The sequence below is a fragment of the Rattus norvegicus genome, chromosome 13 (assembly GCF_036323735.1).
Source record: "Rattus norvegicus strain BN/NHsdMcwi chromosome 13, GRCr8, whole genome shotgun sequence".
Classification (NCBI taxonomy): domain Eukaryota; kingdom Metazoa; phylum Chordata; class Mammalia; order Rodentia; family Muridae; genus Rattus; species Rattus norvegicus.
Window position 1 is genome coordinate 72,280,637 of NC_086031.1, and position 24,138 is coordinate 72,304,774.

The window sequence follows — 24,138 nt, forward strand, 5'->3', positions numbered from 1 at the left end:
GTGCTATTCTGAAATCTGAGAGTACGTGCGCACAATGTGTAATGATCAAATGTAATGATTAGCGTAATCAGCATTTCTATCACCTCAAACATTTATCCTTCCTTTGTGTTGGGAACACTTAAAATCCTCTATTCTGGCTATTTTGGAATACACAGGAAATTGCTAATGGAATCCTGCTATGGGGTGTGGGCAGGAGAATTCTTTACTATCTGACAATTTTGCTAACAACCATGATCTATTTGATAACTATTATCTTTTCTCTTTTTATTGCTTCTCTCTCTTGGCCTTCCTAGCTGCTGACCTCTGATACTCTTTTTATATGATCAATATGTTTATTTTCTACACACTGCCAAGATCATGTAGCACTCAACTTTGTGAGCCTGACCTACTTCTCTTAACACTATGTCCCCCAGTGCCACCCATCATTCATGCAGCCACATATGACAGGATTTTTCTTAATGACTGAATAGTATTCCATTGAGTATGCATACTATGTTTTCATTATCTCCACCTGTTGATAGACATTCTATAGCTTGAGTATTGTCAATATTGCTTCAATTAGCACGGGAGTATAGATATTTTGTTGACATACTGAGTTCATTTCCTTTGGATATATTCCCAGTAGTGGGATTACTAGATCCTATGGTTGCCCCATTTTTAACGGTCTGAGGAAACTCCGTGCTGTTTTCCATAATGGCTGTACTAATTTGCATTCCCATGGCTAGTGTACCAAGGTTCCCCATTCTCTGCATCACTGTCAGCATTCGTTATGCTTTTGTCTTCTTGATGACAGTCATTCTAACTAGATTCCCTGCTATTTTGTTCCCAAATCTGAAGACCCCTTCTGTGTTATACAGGCAAGCAGGGGGGCTCAGCTCAGAGTCCCCAAGTCCCTACTCTGTACTCTCAAAGCTGTGTTCTCAGACACAGCCTGCGTGTCCCGCTGTCCCTCTCAGAGGGAAGACTGTCAACAGCCCCAGATCCCATCATGGCCTCTCTTTGCAGAGGACTATAAATGTCTACACGTGATGAAAAGGATCTTTGGTGTATCTCCAGAAGGAGATAGTTTACCGCCTATGACCAGTTCACCTTGTCTGTTCCTCTTTCAGCTCCTCTGGTTCTGGAGTGACCACCCGTTTTGCCTCAAAACCCTAGGAGGTCACTTGTCTCCCTCACCTAATGATGTGTTACAGAAAACAACCTTCCTTTACTTGTGGAAAGTGTGACAGGAACATGAATATTAATAACTCCCACGGGTTCCCTGCAAACATCCATCAGCACGGCTTAGAAGACTTGTTCTGACTTACTTGGCATGGGGGTAACTGCTCAGCAGAGCAATAATACAGCATTCATGAAGCCAGCTTAGGCGGAGCTCTGCCTGGGGCTTTGAACATCAGTGCTCCTGCAGGGCTGCGGGAGGAATGTGCTTTCCTCCACCTGGGTGGAAACAGGAAGATGTTTAACTTTCAGACAAAGACAGCAGCAGGCCTGGGAGATGTGCAAGGACTAGGCCACAAGAAGGCTAGAACTAGAGAATATGGACGTTTAGGGCAAACGTTTAGGGCAAAGTGCACGAGGACTATGCTGCCTTTGCCCTTTATTCAGAGCCTCCCCACTGACATCTGCCCTTTATTCGCTCCTGGCCACCTCCCACCCAATAGCATTTACTGCTTGCTGGACTCAGGATCGTACAGTGTTGACCCAGGCGGTGATAGTGATTGGAGCCTCTTAGGATTCTCAGCAGAGCAATTATAAAACTGTTTTTATTTCAGTGTGTTGGTGTGTGTGGGCACAGGTGTGCTTCAGAGGACACCGGATTCCCCTGGAAGGTGGAGTTCTAGGTGTTTGTGAGCTGTTTGCCATGAGTGCTGGGATCTGAATGCTGGTCCTCGGGGGGAAAAACAGCAAGTTCTTGTAATCACCAAGCAATCTGTCCATCCCCTGGCAGATTTTGAGCCGCTGCTCCAGGGCCTGAAGAGCATCCCTGGCAGCACAGAGCAGGTACCTGGGATGGAGAACTCTGTACCTTGGGCTATTCTGCTCTAATGACCCTCTGTGGTCTTCTGGGGACTGAGATCTGCTTTGGTTTTTATCCACCCTAGCTGAAAAGTCACAGCTGAAATCTACTTTAGCAGACAACATGCCATATGTATTTTTTTTTCCTTTAAGACTTAAAAAAAATTCATACCTGTTGCTCCCAAGAAAATAAAACCACAAAAACTCTTTTGGATTTTTCTGGAGAAAAATGGGCAGTTAGGCAATGCAATGTGATCGAGGTAGCAGATCTGCAACTATATCTTAGGGCATTCATTAAAGCTACAGTAGGTATGAAAATGCTCATTTTCTAGGGCAGCAGCATGCAAAATTCCTCTGCCATGCAATTAGCAGTGGCGGGGGAAATCTTTACCATTCGTTTTAACCGTCAACTTCTCTTGTACTGTAGTTGGAATTCCAGAATCTTGCAGTTGGCCAGGCTATGCAGATAAAGCTGCTGAAATCTTCATGGTTTTCTCCGTGGAAGACTTTTTTTTTTTTTTTTTTCCGGGGCCATTTCCTTCCACCAGCAGAATCTAATGGAAGACGCTCCAGAAAGCTCTCAGCCAGTTCTGCATGGTGAGCTTTGGCACGCGAAGTTGCCCTTTACGAGAACTTCTTTTAAAGAGTTTGCGAGCATGGCTAAGGGTTGGTGTTTTATTTGAGTAGTGCATGGTGATAGTCAAACTTTTTCTAAGGGCATCCAAAACATTGTTTGAAAAATATCCCCTGTAAATATCCTCTTACGTTACTGGATATGGAGCATGCGCAGTAGAGAAGCACCAGAGCTCTTTCTAGTCAAAAAGGGAAAACAGTTGACATGCCGGTTATGAGACAAATTTGTCTCTCTGTTAAACTGCACATGCTCTCCATCACCCCTTTCTGCTTTATGGAAGAACTGTGACTCTTTTCCCTTAAGAGTCATCCCTGACTGCATTTTTCAGGAGAACGAACCTTTAAATAAGAAAGAGGATCTGACTGGCCCACCATTTTTATTAATTATTTTATTTATTTACATTAGGCTCTTTCTTCACTTCTAATGCTCACAACAAAGTCATCTTACAGCACCAGCTGATGAAGTCTACTTCTGGTTTCTGATTTCATAGGTGTGCAATGGGTTAGAGACTATGCATTTCCAATTGTGTAAGTGATGCTGTTGGTCTGAGGATTACTCTTTAAATACAGTTTCTCTAAGCCAATCATGCAGATTCCCTTCTCCTTGCCAATTAGATATAAACACATATTGAAGGCTTACAGGAAAGGTTTTCTCATGCCTCGGAAGACACGTGGGGCGCGGGGGTGGGGCAGATCAGCCATTAGGACTGCTTGCTGTTCTTCCAGAGGACCTATGGTTTGTTCCCAGCACCCACATCTGGCAGCTCACAACAGATTATGACTCCAGTTCCATCCAATTGGATGTCCCCTTCTGGCTTCTGTGGGTAACACACATGTACACGTAACCTAGGTACAGGCAGACACAGATACACACACACACACACACACACACACACACACACACACAGATACACACACACGAGAGAGAGGATTTAAAAATAAAATAAACTTATTTATTTATTTATTTATTTATTTATTTATTTATTAGATAGAGAGATGTGGGGAAATGATAACCCCATCCTGCCCCGACTATCTCTGGCATCCAATGTAGATGGGACACTTGAACTGCTGCTCACATTTTGAGAAGAGGAGAGAGTAATGCTCAAGATAAAGAGAATGTCAAGTAAAGTGAAGAGCTTTTCAAGTTTCCTAATTAACTCTGGGACTTTCCACTCCTTATCTATTGGGTTGGTTGAGCTCTCGGTTTCTATCAGGCAAAGGGAACTTAACGGAGAAAGTAAAAATGCCCAAGGGTCTTTTTCTTCATGAGAACTTGGAGGTTGGCTGTGTGTTAAGTTATGAACCAGAGCTGAGACTTAACTACCAAGAGAAGAACCAGGAAAGGGGGTTCACTTGGGAAGAGCTGTTGGTGGTGTGGAGTTGAAATATGAGTAAGAGTTCCCAGCACGTGGGCTGGAGAGATGGCTCAGCGGTTAAGAGCACTGACTGCTCTTCCAGACGTCCTGAGTTCAAATCCCAGCAACCACATGGTGGCTCACAATCATCTGTAAAGAGATCCGATGCCCTCTTCTGGTGTATCTGAAGACAGCTACAGTGTACTCATATATAATAAATGAATAAATCTTTAAAAAAAAAAAAGAGTTCCCAGCACGAGAGATTCACCTAGATTAGTGCAGGTAGGAGACATCGGGGTAGCAGGAAGATACCACACCTCTGAGGTTCTGTGATTCGGGCATGATGTGTGGAAAGTAACGTCAGGATTGGGAAGAATGGCTGGGGAGAGGCAGGACAAGGGAGTCAGAAGGGAAAAGTGCAATATAAAAATGGCAAGTGGACTTGGGAGCTTGTGTTCTGATTGTGATCATTCTGTCTCCAGATGATACACACGATACTCTACTGCTTGACACTGATAAAATTATTCTTACTTAAGAGACAAGATGAGGCTGAGGTGATCTTATTTACAACCCCGTGTGTCTTCAAGGGCAGTGTGTGGCTTTGTAATAATTACTAATAATTTGCTTTTCCTCTAACTCTAAGACTTGGTGCAAGTGTTTTCTTCTATTGTGCATGGCTCTGACCTGTGACCTCTGGTATCTACCCCATTTCCTCCTCTTAGATTCCTGAACATCTCCGGTGAGCTACTCCCTAACAACCCTTCCAGAGAGCATTGCTTACTGTGCAATCCACCACTTTCCCTGGTGCTGGGTCCTAAAGGGCTCTGTTTTTGGCATTAAAGATGTAATCATGAAAGTCAGGGATCTCCCAATGGCAAGATGTTCGCAGTGTGTGCCAGCACTGTTCAGCAGAAAGGTACAGCACAAAGCCACCAATACAGGCTGCATGGATAAATTAAAACTTCTCTGGCTATTCACTTTAAAGTTAAGAGCACTGGCTGCTCTTCTAGAGGTCCTGAGTTCAATTCCCAGGAACCACATGGTGGCTCACAACCATTTATAACGGATCTGAGACCCTCTTCTGTCAGGCAGACCGAGCACTCATGCACATAAATACATAAACAAACATTTAAAAAATAGGTGAATGAAATGATGCTAATGTCATTTATTTTCTTGCTTATTTATTTTATGCACACAAGTGCACTGTCACTGTCTTCAGACAGACCGGTATTGGAGGAGGGTATTGGATCCCATTACAGATGGTTGTGAGCCACCATGAGGTTGCTGGGAATTAAACTCAGGACCTCTGGAAGAGCAGTCATTGCTCTTAATCACTGAGCCATCTCTCCAACCCAATGATGCTAATTTTAATACTGTTTTAATAATTTTAGCATTAGAATTTTTCAAATAGTTGCAGCAGCATATTTTCCCCATTCCAGGGGCCCCAAGCCAGCAAAATTCTGTCCCTCAAGGGTCTTTCGCCTGTGTGTAACTATGTTGCTTGGCAGTTAATTCTTGGTTGTCAGAACTAGGAGGTGCTAGGACATTTAGTGAGTGGAAGTTGGGGGTGCTGTTAAACACTCAAGAGTATTAAGGGGATGGGGCGGAGGTGGGGCACAGATTCAAATAATGAGAATATCTCACCCAAAACATCAATAGAACTGAGCTTGAGAAATTCTGTTAATATATCCAAACCAGGGCTTCAATGTGCAGCCAAATGCAAAAATTACCAACCTGATTATTTCAGTTTTGTCGCCAGTCCGAACCTTAACTCTGGTGGTTATTTTTACAGTTATAGTGCATCTCAGCTCGGCTTAGCCATGTTCCAGCTGCTTAGTTGTCACACGTGGGCTCGAGCTGCTGCAGTAGATAGCAATGTGTACAGAGTGCATAGTGTCTACTGAGGAACAGACGCGTCGAGATGTACTCATTCTACCTTTTAAAGAGGCACGCACGTGCTGAGGAACTGAACGGAAAGACTGCTTGGAGCCGTGGTGATTATGAAACAGGAATATGGCTTTAGCTGAAACCATGTCTATGCATCTTTCGCATCATTTCCCTGAAAAATGCTATCAAGAGGTTGTGCTTTCCGATCCCCCGGAGGCGAAGGTCAACATACCCCGTTGGAAAGCTTATGAGAGAAAACTTCAATGCCGCTGCTCTGAGGATTCAGATATTGATGGCTGAAGCAAACAACGAAACGCCGCCCTTTGCCTCCTCCAAAACACTCTGATATTTCCTCTTTTTCTTTTTTTTTGAAAAATGAAAACTAAAGGGGTTTCAGGTTAAAGAGAAGGTGATCACGTACTAATCGGCTTCAGAACAATCTAAACTGACCTTGGTGTGACACGCGGCGGTTTGTAATCCCCAATTCGAAGGCTTCACAGCATCTCATTAGTTTGGAGTTTCAGTACGGTTAATTCTGTATCGAGTGAGTAATTAAATGTGACATAGAAGCAGGCGAATGGATTAGTGTCATACCCAGGGGTCTCTGCGTGGGGGCCTTTCCTGTCTCTGCCCATGAGAAAAGTAGGCGAGAGGCTTAGCAGAGCAGAGCTCTTCCCGAGAGGCCGATGCTGGTTCAAAAGCCAGGCAAGATGACACAGATTCTCTGTGGTTATGACAGTGTGCCCGTCAGTATGGAGATGGGGGCTTTATTGAGGGACCCTTATGGAGGCTGGACCCGCCTAGCAAACAATAGGGTTGCATTTGCAGCGCTATGAATCCTTCCTACCAACGCTGAGACTCTTGTCTTTGGTCTCCACACTCAGGTGCTTCTGGTAGTCCCAACGGGAGAAAGGTAGTCTGTTGACTTATGTCTGAGTAGGCATTGACACCTTATTTCAGAGCCTTCTAAAACATGATTATATCAGGCAGGACCAGGTTTTATCTGTGATCAAGGAAGACAAAAAGAATATTTTTTTTTCAGTGACAACAATATACGTATTTTCAGACTCTGAGGCTTGGATTGGGACTCACAGAGTTTACTGTTTGCAGAAAGGCTCCTACTCAGATTTCCACACACCTGGTGTCTTAGAGTTCCCATTGCTGTGAAAAGACACCATGACCCAAGCAACTCTTATAGAGCACAACATTTTATTGGGGCTGGCTTACAGGTTCAGAGGTTCAGCCCATTATCATCAAGGGTGGAGTGTGGCAGTATCCAGACAGGCAGACGTGGGCTCGGAGGAGCCGAAAGTTGATTCAAAGGCAGACAGGAGAAGATTGTCTCTCAAAGCCCACTCCCACAGTGACACATTTCCTCCAACAAGGTCACACCTACTCCAACAAGGCCCCACTTCCAAATAGTGTCACTCCCTTGGCCACGCATATTCAAACCACTATGCCTAGAAATCTACCCTTTGTTTTAAAAATCTACCAGGTAGTTAATCATATGGAAACAAATTTAGCTTCTTGTCAGCTCTCAGCTGACATTTCTTTTATTCTTTCTTTTTCTTTTCTCTTTTCTTTTTTTTTTTTTATTTGGAGACAGGGTTTCTTTATGTAGCCCTGATTATTCTGGAACTCACTCCGAAGAACTGGCTGGCCTTGAACTCAGAGATTCACCTGACTTCCAAGTGCTGGGATTAACGGTAAGGACCAGATCAGTCAACATTTCTTGAGCCTCAACTCTGCAGGAGGAATTCGGAACCCAGAGACTGGAGGAAACAAGACATGTCTTTTTTCCTTTCAGGAACCAGTGAAAAGACAGCAGCTGACAAGTGTTATATGGGCAGAGAGCCGAGGAAGCTGTGGCGGGAGTGAGAAGAAAGGTTTAGTGTGGTTGGAGAAATAAAATTGGTCTTTTGAAGTGAGTTGGAAGGGAAATCTAGAGCCAGGAAATCCTGCATCGTGTCTTTCCTTCTTCTATAACTAAATTATTTTAGCACAATGTCAGGCATCACAGCTACAGAGATAAAGCAGGCATGGTCCTTGCGTCAAAACCATAAACTCACTTTAGACTAATATGGGACTCATTCTTCCCCAAAGACGCGACTTGTGGCTTGCTAACCACTCATTGAACAAATATTTAGTGCGCACCTGCTCTAGGATGATTGGGGTATGGTGGGGAGAGAGACAGGTGAAGTCTTGTTTTTCTAAAGTTTATGGTCTAGAAGGGTAGGAGACAACAGGTGAAGCTTTACCAGTGCGGTAAGAGCTATGAAAAGGGGACAAGGCCACACAAAGGGGCTGTATTGCCAGATGTGCAGTCTGCTGTGGGGGAGAAGATCCACCCCTTCAGAAGTGATGGTTAAGTGAACTCTTGAATGTAGGACCCTGGAGGTCAGGGGACCTGGGCAGGGGAGACGAGGAAATGCCTGCTGGAAGGAAGAGACTGGAAGGGTGGGCGAGCGGTTGGAACGTAGGACTGTGGTAAATGTCTGTGATGTCTGCAGGAGGGATGGAAATGAGCCCAAGGGGCCAGGCCTTTGATGAGCTGGATATTAACATGTGACCCTGGGACACGTGTCAAACAAATCCAAGATAAAGGAACATCTTTACCCTGTTAAGGTAGGAGAGGACGCCTTTTCCTTGCCTGGGTATGGATAAGGTGTGAAGACGGAGGTGTCCCAGCTCAGGGCTCAGATGCTCTGCTCCAGCTGTCCCGGGGACTAGGAAAGTTCTACCAGACTGTGGGCAGCGGAAGGGTGGGAGTCCGTAGGTATGATGCTTTTCTGCTCTGTGTACAGATTATCCTTGTGTTAGTCAAATGCTGATTTCTCTGCCCCGGTATCCTGTTTCAATCTGGACACCGCATCGTAATGCGCATGTCAAGAATCTGCTGTCTGGAGTTTGTGTAAACCATTCTTAACCATATATTCTCTGTCTTGTCAATAAAAGCTGAGCACCCAATGGCTGGGCAGAATAGAGAATAGGGCGGTACTTCCATCAGACGGGGAAGTTGGGGGATGGGAGGGGGTAGGGGTTGATGGAGGAAGGAGGAAGGAGGGAGGAGGAAGGAGGAAGGAGGAAGGAGGGAGGAGGAAGGAGGGAAGAGGGAGGAGGGAGGAAGGAGGAAGGAGGAAGGAGGAAGGAGGAAGGAGGGAGGAGGGAGGAAGGAGGAGGGAGGAAGGAGGAAGGAGGAAGGAGGAAGGAGGGAGGAAGGAGGAGGAAGGAGGGAGGAGGGAGGAGGGAGGAGGGAGGAGGGAGGAGGGAGGAAGGAGGAAGGAGGGAGGAGGGAGGAGGGAGGAGGAAGGAGGAAGGAGGAAGGAGGAAGGAGGGAGGAGGGAGGAGGGAGGAAGGAGGAAGGAGGAAGGAGGAAGGAGGGAGGAAGGAGGAGGAAGGAGGGAGGAGGGAGGAGGGAGGAATGAGGAGGGAGGAAGGAGGAAGGAGGAGGGAGGAGGGAGGAGGGAGGAGGGAGGGAGGAGGGAGGAGGGAGGAGGGAGGAGGGAGGAGGGAGGAAGGAGGAAGGAGGAAGGAAGGAGGAGGGAGGAAGGAGGGAGGAGGAAGGAGGGAGGAGGGAGGAGGGAGGAGGGAGGAGGGAGGAGGGAGGAAGGAGGAAGGAGGAAGGAGGAAGGAGGAAGGAGGGAGGAGGGAGGAGGGAGGAGGGAGGAGGAAGGAGGAAGGAGGAAGGAGGAAGGAGGAAGGAGGAAGGAGGAAGGAGGAAGGAGTTCACCGAGTGCTGCTGGAGAATGGAAGGGCCCAAATGCCAGTTTTATGGGGATTTTGACTAGGAGGTAGCCAGATTAGGGAATTAAGATAGACTGCTCAGGTATTGAAATGAAGCTCCAAAATAAATCTTGGTTTCTCTGTGTTGTTATTGGGGAACTAGCTAGGATAAAGAAATACAGCTGCCCTATTAATCTACTACATTCATTTATATTAAAATTTACCTTCACAGAGCCCATCTGCCCTGTTTGTGTTTCCCCAGTTTCAACACAGTACCTAACACTTAGGGTACTCAGTGAGGAAGTGTCTTGCTATGACCAGAGAGAGGGGAGGGGCCTGGTATTTGACCTTTTTTTTTTTTTTTTTTTTTTTTCTGGTGGCTGAGCCCTGAATACCCAAGAAATCTCCAAAAGGCAGTCTTCTAGAATGGCTCAGATTAAGCTGCTGACTCCATTTCCCTGTTTTGATATCCTAGTGATGATAACTGAGGCTGGAGGCCCTCCTAGGGATTATCGTAAGCCCAGTGTAAAGGTAAGAACTGGACCAGAGAAAGCAGGGTAGGGTGGGGAGGGTGAGAGACATGGCCCCTGATCACACCCATTAAGCGTTCTCAAAACTTTAGCATCTGAATTATCATTAGTATTTTGAAAATGTGAAAAATCACATTTCATTACTTCAAAGGAAGAGATGATTCTTATTATAAATATGACACTTAAATAATGTCATTTCTTTAAAAAAATTGCTCTTTGTAGTCGCCAACAATTACTTCTTTTCTAGTTGATGGATAGCTATTTTAGTATTTATTGCAGTTTTATGTTATGAAATCCACAAGGTGAAAAGTGGCATTGTTTTAGTAGATAGAATTGAGCCCACAGCCTTTAATTAGACACTCCAAAGCGTTTACCGTTACACTTTGAGATGGTTAACATTGGTTATAAGCTTGATTGAAAACAGGATCCAGGGCAGTGGTTTTCAACCTTCCCAATGCTGCGACCCTTGAACGCAGTTCCTCATGTCGTGCTGACCCCCAACCATAAAATCATTTTGTTGCTACTTCCTAACTGTAGTTTTGCTACTATTACAAATTATAGCATAAATATCTGATGTTCAGGATAGCTGACATATATGTCATGACCCACAGGTTGAGAAGCACTGGCCTGACAAACCTTTTCTGTGATGGGAGAGAACACATACACCAGTTTTACTGAGGTGAGGAGGGTCACCCTAAATGTGGGTGGAACCATTCCCTGGTCTGAGTGCTTTGCAACACTGGGGAGACTTACTTAGTCTTTCTGAGTCTCAGATGATATTCATTTTTAAGGGGATTGCTATATCATGTGAGTGCTCTATGTGAAAAGCTTATATGGGACATTAGCACATTTCCTGGAAAAAATAAACAACAGTCGATATCTTTTTGTTATAATAACTATTACACTATGGTTACTGTGGGAATAACCACTGTTATATTAAAAACCATTTTAACCCCCAAATTTCCATTATAACACTGTACAAATGTCTTGCAAAACAAATCCTGCAAGTAAAAATCTGGATCCCTTTGGTCACCAGTCCGAGGATGACTTTTCTGCCCTACGATGATCTGACTTCCTATTTCAGAGCATTACAGGTACATGTAGGGAAGGGATTCCCTGGGCACATGTCTCTTTTGTACCTGGAGATCCCATCAAACAGCTGAACAGTTATTTTAGTGTGAGACCAGCAAGTAGGTATTGAGGACTTGGTGACTTAATCCAGGAGCAGATGCTGCATTTAACGCTCACATTCTTTCTTGGACCGGCCCCCCATTAATGACCCAGACTGTATGCTGAACACAAGCTGGTTTGGAACTCCTGCTTAAACCTCTCATGGGATGGGATTACAGGCACATGGCACACTCGTACCTTTGGTCTAGACAATGTACTGAGTCCCCTGGGCTGAACATAGGTTTTCCCTCATTCCATCCAACCTGCTGCCTCATGCCACTAAGGCTGTCAAGATGAGCTGGCTCACATGTCGTTAGGGAGAATTACCGTGATCACTACTGGGTAGTTAGGGACAGTGTTCCGGTTTAAAGGCTTTCATGGGCTGTGAAGGCTAGTGAGTAAATAACTGTTTATCGGCCAGTCACTTAGAGGACTCTGCAATTGAATGGCGCTCCAGGACTTCCCAACACATGTAAGTCATCTACCATAACGGGGCATAAAAGTTACGTGTGAGTAGGCTGTAAAACTGAACAAGTGTTTACCTTAGTGAAGGTTTTATTTGCATGCCCTCCAGCAGACAGTTAAATGTTCTGCGCACGGAGGCTGCTGCTCCCCACAGCTTCAAGCCCTGCTCTGCTAAGAGGCAATGCACCAAGTTGATGGCATAATTTCAGGGGTCTAGGGAAAGAGTCTCTGGCCTCCTCCAAAACTCAATTTGCCTGCTTGATGTTTAAAATTTTAACAAGAAACTAAGGCTGAAGCTCTATAATTACAATTTGAGTCGATAAATTTAGCATAGGATTCACATAGAATACTGCTTAATGTACAAACAGCCACATTGAGCGTTCTGCGGAATGCTTTCATCCGGGTAGGCTCTTTTCTTCTCAAATGCTCCAATCAGTCTTACCGCTGCTCTCAATTATGAGGAGGGACCTGTGACTTAGAAAAGTTAAACAAGTTGTTTGAGGGCACAGTCCAGTTATGCAGGGGCTGGAACCCTGGGTTTCAAATGAACATCCTTGTCTGTAATCTTTCTACTTCAGCTGACTCTCAGGTTCGTCGTTCAGGCGCTGGTTTGGAAAAGGAGTAAATGTGTCCTGGAGAGCGGGTTCATCAGTCCTCTTTGGCTCTGCCTATCCAGGATAGACCCTGGATTTCCGGCTCTGCAGTATTTCCTGTCCGCTCACAGTCTCTGAGCACTGAGCACACATATGTCCTCTAAGCTTGCTGAGTTGACCTCATCCCAAATTTGTATGTATTACTGGGATTTCATTCTACCACCTCCAGACTCCCGCTCCTACCGGGAGATGCGCAAGGTTCACCATTTCTTCGTTCACTGAGAGCATTTGTTGTTGACAACCTACTACAAACCACACACACAACACAGGTTTCGTTCGACTGAGCACCTTCTCTGCTATGCTGGACGGACTGAAATCTCTCTGAACCTGTTAAGCCAGAACCTTTCCCCATGTAAGTAGTTTCTTTTGGGCACTTTGGTTGGAACAACACAGAAACAATACACCAGGTTGATCTCCCTTGAATAGCAGTTAACTCTGACAAAGCATAAATCTGCAATATACCTATAGAAAGTGTACTTGGAGTAGTTTTGGGGGAAAATACCCTTGATGAAACCTAATTCTTTATGCTAGTAGAAAGAATGTATACTTAGTAGTGGACTCTGCCTGATGAGAAGCAGGGAAACAGAGCCAGTTCTGTATAGCGCCTCCCACTGGTCGACCGCAGGAACTATCTTAGTGGGAGTGTTACACAGAAGAGGCTAGAGGTGAGGCTGGGTTATGTCGTGGATGGCACATGGGAATTTCTTAATATTATCAAGGTTTTACTGGCCCTGACTCTTGATAAGTCAATATGCCAGTGGCCTTTCTGAATGATAGCCCATAAGTCAAAGAAGAAATGGTATAAGAAGTGACCTTCACGGTCATTGTTTAATGACATTACCTCTACTAGCCACAGTCCTTTCATTTTACATATTCCAGCCATGATACTTGAATGAGTTTTATCTGAATTTCTACTCTATTTATTTGCCTGCTGGCTTCATTTCTAAAAAATCACCTTTTCTGAATGACAACTCAATCAATTCAATAACATGCAATTTTACACCGTGGGAGCCTATTCCCGTTTCCCTCCTCGTACTTGTAATTGGTAGCTGCTTTCCTCAATAGCCTTGTGTGTTTCGGAGTTATTTTCATCTTCAGGAACCTGAGGCGGACTGGTGCTGTGAGATGGACACAGTTCTGACTTGAGGCTGAGACGCTCTCCTCTTCCCCTGTTCCTTCACCCAACTCTCCTTTGTCCCAGGGCTGCCAGCCCAATCTCCCACCAGTTCGGCAGCATTAAGGAACCATCAATTTAGTCAGCTTCATTTTAGAAGCTTTCTAAAATGTTGGGATTTCCTCCCCTTCCCCCAACTTTGTTTCTTGGGTCTTTGGAATCCTGCCAAGGTAAATGAAGGAGAAGCGAACGTGTATATTCGGGCTTTGTTTTCCAGGGCTCGGTAAAATGATAGACAGGATTGTATACTAGAGGAAGGCAAGGCGAGATGGGCTACACCCATTGGCTGATCCATAGAATCTGTGGGTAATGAACTGGAAAAAAAAAAGACCCTTCTGATTGAAAATTTGAATCATTAAAAGCTTCGGAACCAGCAGCTTCTTTTAGAATTTCAATCTTCTCTGATTTGCTGTGAGTCGATAGTGGTCTGAGCCACAGGCTAAATTGTCACTCAAAATGAGCAGGGCTTGTTCATGGCCTCCGTTGTTTCAGAGATCACAGTAAACACTTTAAAAGGCTGCAGTAGCTCTTCCGGGGAACCGGAGTGGTCATCATGCCAAGGTTCTCCCTGGACTTTCATTGATTTAGAATTTGCATTTCTCATTATTTGCAAATGACCCTCTGGGTCCAAAATTTGTATTATAATTTGTATTTTTACTGAAGCATGAATTAGAATTATGCTTGCTGGCTGGGATGCTGGAGTTTAGTGGCGGATTACATGATTAGTAAATGAATTGGATACCCTGCCCCTAGATCCCTAGAGAAGAATTGTCCTTACTCGTTTTATATATATATATATATCTACATATATATCTATATACATAGATATATATATTTATGTGTGTGTGTGTGTGTGTGTGTGTGTGTAAAATGTGTGACATAGTGGCTATTTGTGAACTGAGGGATTCATAAAGGTCTTAGAAAGAATTACTCATAAGCATCAGACTGTATTCCCAGTGTTTCTTACTGTAATGAAATCCAATACCACAGTGCCTCTCTTATCTGAGGGTGATTTATCTGGCCATTAACAAATGACTTATTCTGTAATCAGTACAGAGAGAAAAAGTGCTGCTGTTGAGCACACAATATAGATATCCCAGTGTTTACCCACATAAACCTCATGTGCTTAGCTCAGAGGTAAGCTCTCCAGCCTTTGCCAGAACTCCTCACTCTGTTATTTATTTATTTATTTAATTTATCTATCTATCTATCTATCTATCTATCTATCTATCTATCTATCTATCTATCTATCTATCCTGGTTTGGACCTTAGCTGAAATTGGAAATCATCATCTCAGCCCCACCCGTGCCTGCCTGTGCCTGGCCTCCCCCCACTTGCTAGTTTATGTAGTGTTTCCCTCTATATGCTTCATCTTGATGACTGTTGAGTCCTTTGAAATACCTTAAAGCCATGCACTAGGAGTTTAGAACATGCTGTTTAAATAAATGGGTGCTATCTACATTTGTCTTTACATTGATGGTATTCGCTTGGCACGGCTTTGTAGGATTTGTCTATGCGGAGGAATGCTCATCTAGTCAATGCTGTTGACTCATGTTCCAGGGTGTGTATCCACCATGTTCTGCTTACCATCCCACTTCGAGACACCACTGTTGACCTAATCTACACGCCGTGCTGTGAGGAGCATTCTTTTCTGTTTCTCTTAGTCCACGGTGAGTGCGTCTGGGTTATTAACGGTCGAATGGGATCATGGGTAACAGGAGAGCACCTGCTGCACTGCGCACGCTCCTGTTGCTCTCCAGAACCCTTTCGGACGCTCCATCTTCCTCTCTTGTGAGGAGTGTGTTAGCCTCCCTGTTTCCACATCCTCACCCACATAGTTTCCCAAACCGATGTAGATGCATTTTGATGCCATTTAGAGCATTTCTGGTTAATTCTGAGGTAGAGCATCTCTTTATACATTTATTCGTCATTTAGATTTCTAGACCAGTACTCGTTTATTCATAGCTTTGCCCATTTTTTTCCTGATGAATTTCTTGACTTTCTCATTAACTTACTGGAGTTCTGTATATTTTAGAAATTTGTTTACCTCATACCATCATCTCCTTTTTTGTTGAGAAGAAAATCTTTATATATGGCAAAATATTTTAATTTAGAATAATTTGGATTTACAGAAAAGTTATAAAGAAATTACAGAGTAATTTTATTAGCTTCTCCAAGCTTTCACTAGTTGCTAACCTTCACATAAGTTGGGACGTTAGTCAAAAAAGCAAGGCAGTTATGTAGTTTAACATTATTAACTAGACCTATCCTGATCTATCCAGTTTTCACATCAGTTTCCTTGGATTGGTCTAATACTATATTACATTCAGCTGCCATGTTGCCTTGGTCTCCTTTTATCTAAGGCAGTTTCTCAGGGTGTGTTGATGTGTTTAATAATCTTTGGAGTTTTAAAAAGAACTGGTCAAATAGTTTGTAGAATGGCTCTGATTTGGGAATTTTCTGAAAAAAAAAAATCCAATGTGTCTCACTCATCAGATAACACCAAAGGGTATGTAATATAAAGAAAATTGGCCCACCCCTGCCCACATCCCTGGCCCAAGAGGAAACTGTATAAGGCCTCTGGGCTCCCGTGGGGGAGGGCCAAGGAGCGACAGGACCCCTGCCTGAGACACCGGCGAAACCTGAAGGAAACAGACCGGATAAACAGTTCTCTGCACCCAAATCCCATGGGAGGGAGAGCTAAACCTTCAGAGAGGCAGACAAGCCTGGGAAACCAGAAGAGACTGCTCTCTGCACACACATCTTGGACGCCAGAGGAAAACACCAAAGGCCATCTGGAACCCTGGTGCACTGAAGCTCCCAGAAGGGGCGGCGCAGGTCTTCCTGGTTGCTGCCGCCGCAGAGAGCCCGTGGACAGCACCCCGAGAGCGAACTTGAGCCTCGGGACCACAGGTAAGACCAACTTGTCTGCTGCAAGTGACCTGCCTGGTGAACGCAAGACACAGGCCCACAGGAACAGCTGAAGACCTGTACAGAGGAAAAACTACACGCACGAAAGCAGAACACTCTGTCCCCATAACTGGCTGAAAGAAAACAGTAAAACAGGTCTACAGCACTCCTGACACACAGGCTTATAGGACAGTCTAGCCACTGTCAGAAATAGCAGAAGAAAGTAACACTAGAGATAATCTGATGGCGAGAGGCAAGCGCAGGAACCCAAGCAACAGAAACCAAGACTACATGGCATCATCGGAGCCCAATTCTCTCACCAAAACAAACATGGAATATCCAAGCACACCAGAAAAGCAAGATCTAGTTTCAAAATCATATTTGATCATGATGCTGGAGGACTTCAAGAAAGACGTGAAGAACTCCCTTAGAGAAACACAGGAAAACATTAATAAACAAGTAGAAGCCTACAGAGAGGAATCGCAAAAATCCCTGAAAGAATTCCAGGAAAACATAAATAAACAAGTAGAAGCCCATAGAGAGGAGACACAAAAATCCCTGAAAGAATATCAGGAAATCATAAATAAACAAGTAGAAGCCCATAGAGAGGAGTCACAAAAATCCCTGAAAGAATTCCAGGAAAACCCAATCAAACAGTTGAAGGAATTAAAAATGGAAATAGAAGCAATCAAGAAAGAACACATGGAAACAACCATGGATATAGAAAACCAAAAGAAGAGACAAGGAGCTGTAGATACAAGCTTCACCAACAGAATACAAGAGATGGAAGAGAGAATCTCAGGAGCAGAAGATTCCATAGAAATCATTGACTCAACTGTCAAAGATAATGTAAAGCGGAAAAAGCTACTGGTCCAAAACATACAGGAAATCCAGGACTCAACGAGAAGATCAAACCTAAGGATAATAGGTATAGAAGAGAGTGAAGACTCCCAGCTCAAAGGACCAGTAAATATCTTCAACAAAATCATAGAAGAAAACTTCCCTAACCTAAAAAAAGAGATACCCATAGGCATACAAGAAGCCTACAGAACTCCAAATAGATTGGACCAGAAAAGAAACACCTCCCGTCACATAATAGTCAAAACACCAAGCGCACAAAATAAAGAAAGAATATTAAAAGCAGTAAGGGAAAAAGGTCAAGTAACATATAAAGGCAGACCTATCAGAATCACACCAGACTTCTCGCCAGAAACTATGAAGGCCAGAAGATCCTGGACTGATGTCATACAGACCCTAAGAAAACACAAATGCCAGCCCAGGTTACTGTATCCTGCAAAACTCTCAATTAACATAGATGGAGAAACCAAGATATTCCATGACAAAACCAAATTTACACAATATCTTTCTACAAATCCAGCACTACAAAGGATAATAAATGGTAAAGCCCAACATAAGGAGGCAAGCTATACCCTAGAAGAAGCAAGAAACTAATCGTCTTGGCAACAAAACAAAGAGAATGAAAGCACACAAACATAACCTCACATCCAAATATGAATATAACGGGAAGCAATAATCACTATTCCTTAATATCTCTCAACATCAATGGCCTCAACTCCCCAATAAAAGACATAGATTAACAAACTGGATACGCAAGGAGGACCCTGCATTCTGCTGCCTACAGGAAACACACCTCAGAGACAAAGACAGACACTACCTCAGAGTGAAAGGCTGGAAAACAACTTTCCAAGCAAATGGTCAGAAGAAGCAAGCTGGAGTAGCCATTCTAATATCAAATAAAATCAATTTTCAACTAAAATTCATCAAAAAAGATAAGGAAGGACACTTCATATTCATCAAAGGAAAAATCCACCAAGATGAACTCTCAATCCTAAATATCTATGCCCCAAATACAAGGGCACCTACATATGTAAAAGAAACCTTACTAAAGCTCAAAACACACATTGCACCTCACACAATAATAGTGGGAGATTTCAACACCCCACTCTCATCAATGGACAGATCATGGAAACAGAAATTAAACAGAGATGTAGACAGACTAAGAGAAGTCATGAGCCAAATGGACTTAACGGATATTTATAGAACATTCTATCCTAAAGCAAAAGGATATACCTTCTTCTCAGCTCCTCATGGTACTTTCTCCAAAATTGACCATATAATTGTTCAAAAAAACGGGCCTCAACAGGTACAGAAAGATAGAAATAATCCCATGCGTGCTATCGGACCACCACGGCCTAAAACTGGTCTTCAATAAAAATCAGGGAAGAATGCCCACATATACTTGGAAATTGAACAATGCTCTACTCAGTGATAACCTGGTCAAGGAAGAAATAAAGAAAGAAATTAAAAACTTTTTAGAATTTAATGAAAATGAAGGTACAACATACCCAAACTTATGGGACACAATGAAAGCTGTGCTAAGAGGAAAACTCATAGCGCTGAGTGCCTGCAGAAAGAAACAGGAAAGAGCATATGTCAGCAGCTTGACAGCACACATAAAAGCTCTAGAACAAAAAGAAGCAAATACACCCAGGAAGAGTAGAAGGCAGGAAATAATCAAACTCAGAGCGGAAATCAACCAAGTAGAAACAAAAAGGACCATAGGAAGAATCAACAGAACCAAAAGTTGTTTCTTTGAGAAAATCAACAAGATAGATAAACCCTTAGCCAGACTAACGAGAGGACACAGAGAGTGCGTCCAAATTAACAAAATCAGAAATGAAAAGGGAGACATAACTACAGATTCAGAGGAAATTCAAAAAATCATCAGATCTTACTATAAAAACCTATATTCAACAAAACTTGAAAATCTTCAGGAAATGGACAATTTCCTAGACAGATACCAGGTACCGAAGTTAAATCAGGAACAGATAAATCAGTTAAACAACCCCATAACTCCTAAGGAAATAGAAGCAGTCATTAAAGGTCTCCCAACCAAAAAGAGCCCAGGTCCAGACGGGTTTAGTGCAGAATTCTATCAGACCTTCATAGAAGACCTCATACCAATATTATCCAAACTATTCCACAAAATTGAAACAGATGGATCACTACCGAATACCTTCTACGAAGCCACAATTACTCTTATACCTAAACCACACAAAGACACAACAAAGAAAGAGAACTTCAGACCAATTTCCCTTATGAATATCGACGCAAAAATACTCAACAAAATTCTGGCAAACCGAATCCAAGAGCACATCAAAACAATCATCCACCATGACCAAGTAGGCTTCATCCCAGGCATGCAGGGATGGTTTAATATACGGAAAACCATCAAAGTGATCCATTATATAAACAAACTGAAAGAACAAAACCACATGATCATTTCATTAGATGCTGAGAAAGCATTTGACAAAATTCAACACCCCTTCATGATAAAAGTCCTGGAAAGAATAGGAATTCAAGGCCCATATCTGAACATAGTAAAAGCCATATACAGCAAACCAGTTGCTAACATTAAACTAAATGGAGAGAAACTTGATGCAATCCCACTAAAATCAGGGACTAGACAAGGCTGCCCACTCTCTCCGTACTTATTCAATATAGTTCTTGAAGTTCTAGCCAGAGCAATCAGACAACAAAAGGAGGTCAAGGGGATACAGATCGGAAAAGAAGAAGTCAAAATATCCCTATTTGCAGATGATATGATAGTATATTTAAGTGATCCCAAAAGTTCCACCAGAGAACTACTAAAGCTAATAAACAACTTCAGCAAAGTGGCTGGGTATAAAATTAACTCAAAGAAATCAGTTGCCTTCCTCTATACAAAAGAGAAACAAGCTGAGAAAGAAATTAGGGAAACGACACCCTTCATAATAGACCCAAATAATATAAAGTACCTTGGTGTGACTCTAACAAAGCAAGTAAAAGATCTGTACAATAAGAACTTCAAGACACTGAAGAAGGAAATTGAAGAAGACCTCAGAAAATGGAAAGATCTCCCATGCTCATGGATTGGCAGGATTAATATAGTAAAAATGGCCATTTTACCAAAAGCAATCTACAGATTCAATGCAATCCCCATCAAAATACCAATCCAATTCTTCAAAGAGTTAGACAGAACAATTTGCAAATTCATCTGGAATAACAAAAAACCCAGGATAGCTAAAACTATCCTCAACAATAAAAGGACTTCAGGGGGAATCACTATCCCTGAACTCAAGCAGTATTACAGAGCAATAGTGATAAAAACTGCATGGTATTGGTACAGAGACAGACAGATAGACCAATGGAATAGAATTGAAGACCCAGAAATGAACCCACACACCTATGGTCACTTGATTTTTGACAAAGGAGCCAAAACCATCAAATGGAAAAAAGATAGCATTTTCAGCAAATGGTGCTGGTTCAACTGGAGGTCAACATGTAGAAGAATGCAGATCGATCCATGCTTATCACCCTGTACAAAGCTTAAGTCCAAGTGGATCAAGGACCTCCACATCAAACCAGACACACTCAAACTAATAGAAGAAAAACTAGGGAAGCATCTGGAACACATGGGCATTGGAAAACATTTCCTAAACAAAACACCAATGGCTTACGCTCTAAGATCAAGAATCGACAAATGGGATCTCATAAAACTGCAAAGCTTCTGTAAGGCAAAGGACACTGTGGTTAGGACAAAACGGCAACCAACAGATTGGGAAAAGATCTTTACCAATCCTACAACAGATAGAGGCCTTATATCCAAAATATACAAAGAACTCAAGAAGTTAGACCGCAGGGAAACAAATAACCCTATTAAAAAATGGGGTTCAGAGCTAAACAAAGAATTCACAGCTGAGGAATGCCGAATGGCTGAGAAACACCTAAAGAAATGTTCAACATCTTTAGTCATAAGAGAAATGCAAATCAAAACAACCCTGAGATTTCACCTCACACCAGTGAGAATGGCTAAGATCAAAAACTCAGGTGACAGCAAATGCTGGTGAGGATAGGGAGAAAGAGGAGCACTCCTCCATTGTTGGTGGGATTGCCTACTGGTACAACCATTCTGGAAATCAGTCTGGAGGTTCCTCAGAAAATTGGACATTGAACTGCCTGAGGATCCAGCTATACCTCTCTTGGGCATAAACCCAAAAGATGCCCCAACATATAAAAAAGACATGTGCTCCACTATGTTCATTGCAGCCTTATTTATAATAGCCAGAAGCTGGAAAGAACCCAGATGCCCTTCAACAGAGGAATGGATACAGAAAATGTGGTACATCTACACAATGGAATATTACTCAGCTATCAAAAACAACGACTTTATTAAATTCGTAGGCAAATGGTTGGAACTGGAAAATATCATCCTGAGTGAGCTAACCCAATCACAGAAAGACATACATGGTATGTACTCATTGATAAGTGGCTATTAGCCCAAATGCTTGAATTACCCTAGATGCCTAGAACAAATGAAACTCAAGACGGATGATCAAAATGTGAATGCTTCACTCCTTCTCTAAAAGGGGAACAAGAATACCCTTGGCAGGGAAGAGAGAGGCAAAGATTAAAACAGAGACTGAAGGAACACCCATTCAGAGCCTGCCCCACATGTGGCCCATACATATACAGCCACCCAATTAGACAAGATGGATGAAGCAAAGAAGTGCAGACCGACAGGAGCCGGATGTAGATCGCTCCTGAGAGACACAGCCAGAATACAGCAAATACAGAGGCGAATGCCAGCAGCAAACCACTGAACTGAGAATAGGACCCCTGTTGAAGGAATCAGAGAAAGAACTGGAAGAGCTTGAAGGGGCTCGAGACCCCATATGTACAACAATGCTAAGCAACCAGAGCTTCCAGGGACTAAGCCACTACCTAAAGACTATACATGGACTGACCCTGGACTCTGACCTCGTAGGTAGCAATGAATATCCTAGTAAGAGCACCAGTGGAAGGGGAAGCCCTGGGTCCTGCTAAGACTGAACCCCCAGTGAACTAGACTGGTGGGGGGAGGGCGGCAATGGGGGGAGGGTTGGGAGGGGAACACCCATAGGAAGGGGAGGGGGGAGGGGGATGTTTGCCCGGATACCGGGAAAGGGAATAACACTCGAAATGTATATAAGAAATACTCAAGTTAATACTCAAGTTAATAAAAAAAAAAATAAATTGAAAAAAAAAAAGAAAATTTATCAGTGGTGCTGTTGTTCTTGTTTTATACCGTATGTCCTAGGCTTTTCCTATAATGGAGTTATTCATCTATCTTTATTTATTTGGTTTTTTGAGACAGGGTTTCTCTGTGTAGTCCTGGTTGTCCTGGAAGTCACTCTGCAGACCAGGCTGCCTTGAACTTAGAGATCCACCTGCCTCTGCCTCCCAAGTGCCGAGATTAAAGGCATGTGCCACCACTGCCTGGCCAAATGGAGTTAATTTTTATTTCTTTTGTATGGTTTATTTATTTATATTGAACAAGAATCATTAGATTCTGCCCACAGTTAAGGGAAGGTTAATCAAACTTTACTTTCCAGACATATAGTGTTTGGAATTCTGTAAGGAAGAAGACAATTTTAACATCATTGTAATAAAAGGTGCCAACTTCTAACCTTATGGCTTCTGTCTCTTCTCACATATTTTTAATCTTTTTTTTAATCTTTAGGTTTTTAAATCTACTTACAGTTTTAGCTTGACATTATTTATGAAATAAGGTCTGAGTTACAAAGATGTCCCCATAGTTTGTTTTTTAAATTTGTTTCCTAAACTGTTTTACTTTTTGATTTAGCTGGTTTGTCATGTCAGTTGTGCTGGTTAGTTCTTGTCAACTTGACACAAACCTAGGCATATCTGGAGAGGCAGAGTCTCAACCAAAAAACACCAGCCATCAGGGAATGTCTGTGGGCATGTTAAGGATTGCTGGTTTATGAGGGAGGGCCCAGAGTACTGTGGGAGGTCCTATCTCCAGGCAGGTAGGCATGGATTGTATAAGAAGTTTGAGCAAGTCAGAGGGGGCAAGCCAGTAAGCAGCATTTCTCCATGATCTCTTCTTCAGTTCTGACTTCGGTTCTTGCTCTGGTTTCCCTTAATAAATATGGAAGCATAGGCTGAAATAAAACCTCTCATCCTCAAGTTGTTATTGGACATAGTGTTCATTACAGCAACAGAAATCCAGGTATGACATCAGTTATTACATACACTCAATTTCTAGTTTGGAACTCTCTGGATTTTATTTTGTTCTGTTGTACTCTTGGAATGGTTGCATAGTATAAGAGAACTAGAGCATGGGGTTCACACTATGTCTTATAGATGTTAGAGAGTGTATACTGTGTTAAGTGTTGGTCTCCCTTGAAAAACATGTACACATTCAAGTCTTTGACTCCTGTAAATGTCATGTTACATGGAGAAGAGTCTTTATAGATGTAATTAAACAGAGGGTCTTATCCTGGATTATCTGGGTGAGTATTAACTATAATGACAAGAGCCTTTATAAGAGGGAAGAGGTGACAATGTGGCCATACAGAAGAGGCGATGAGAAGACAGAGGCCGAGACTGAAGGGAAGTAGCCACAAGTCAAAGAAAGCTAAGACATATCAGCACCCCACAGACCCTGGAAGAGCCAGGGCGTGGACTCTCCCACAGTGCTTCCAGATGGACTGTGGTCCTGCCAACATCTCGAGTTTGGATGTAAAGTTTGCAGAACTGTGAGAGACTAAAGGCCTGTT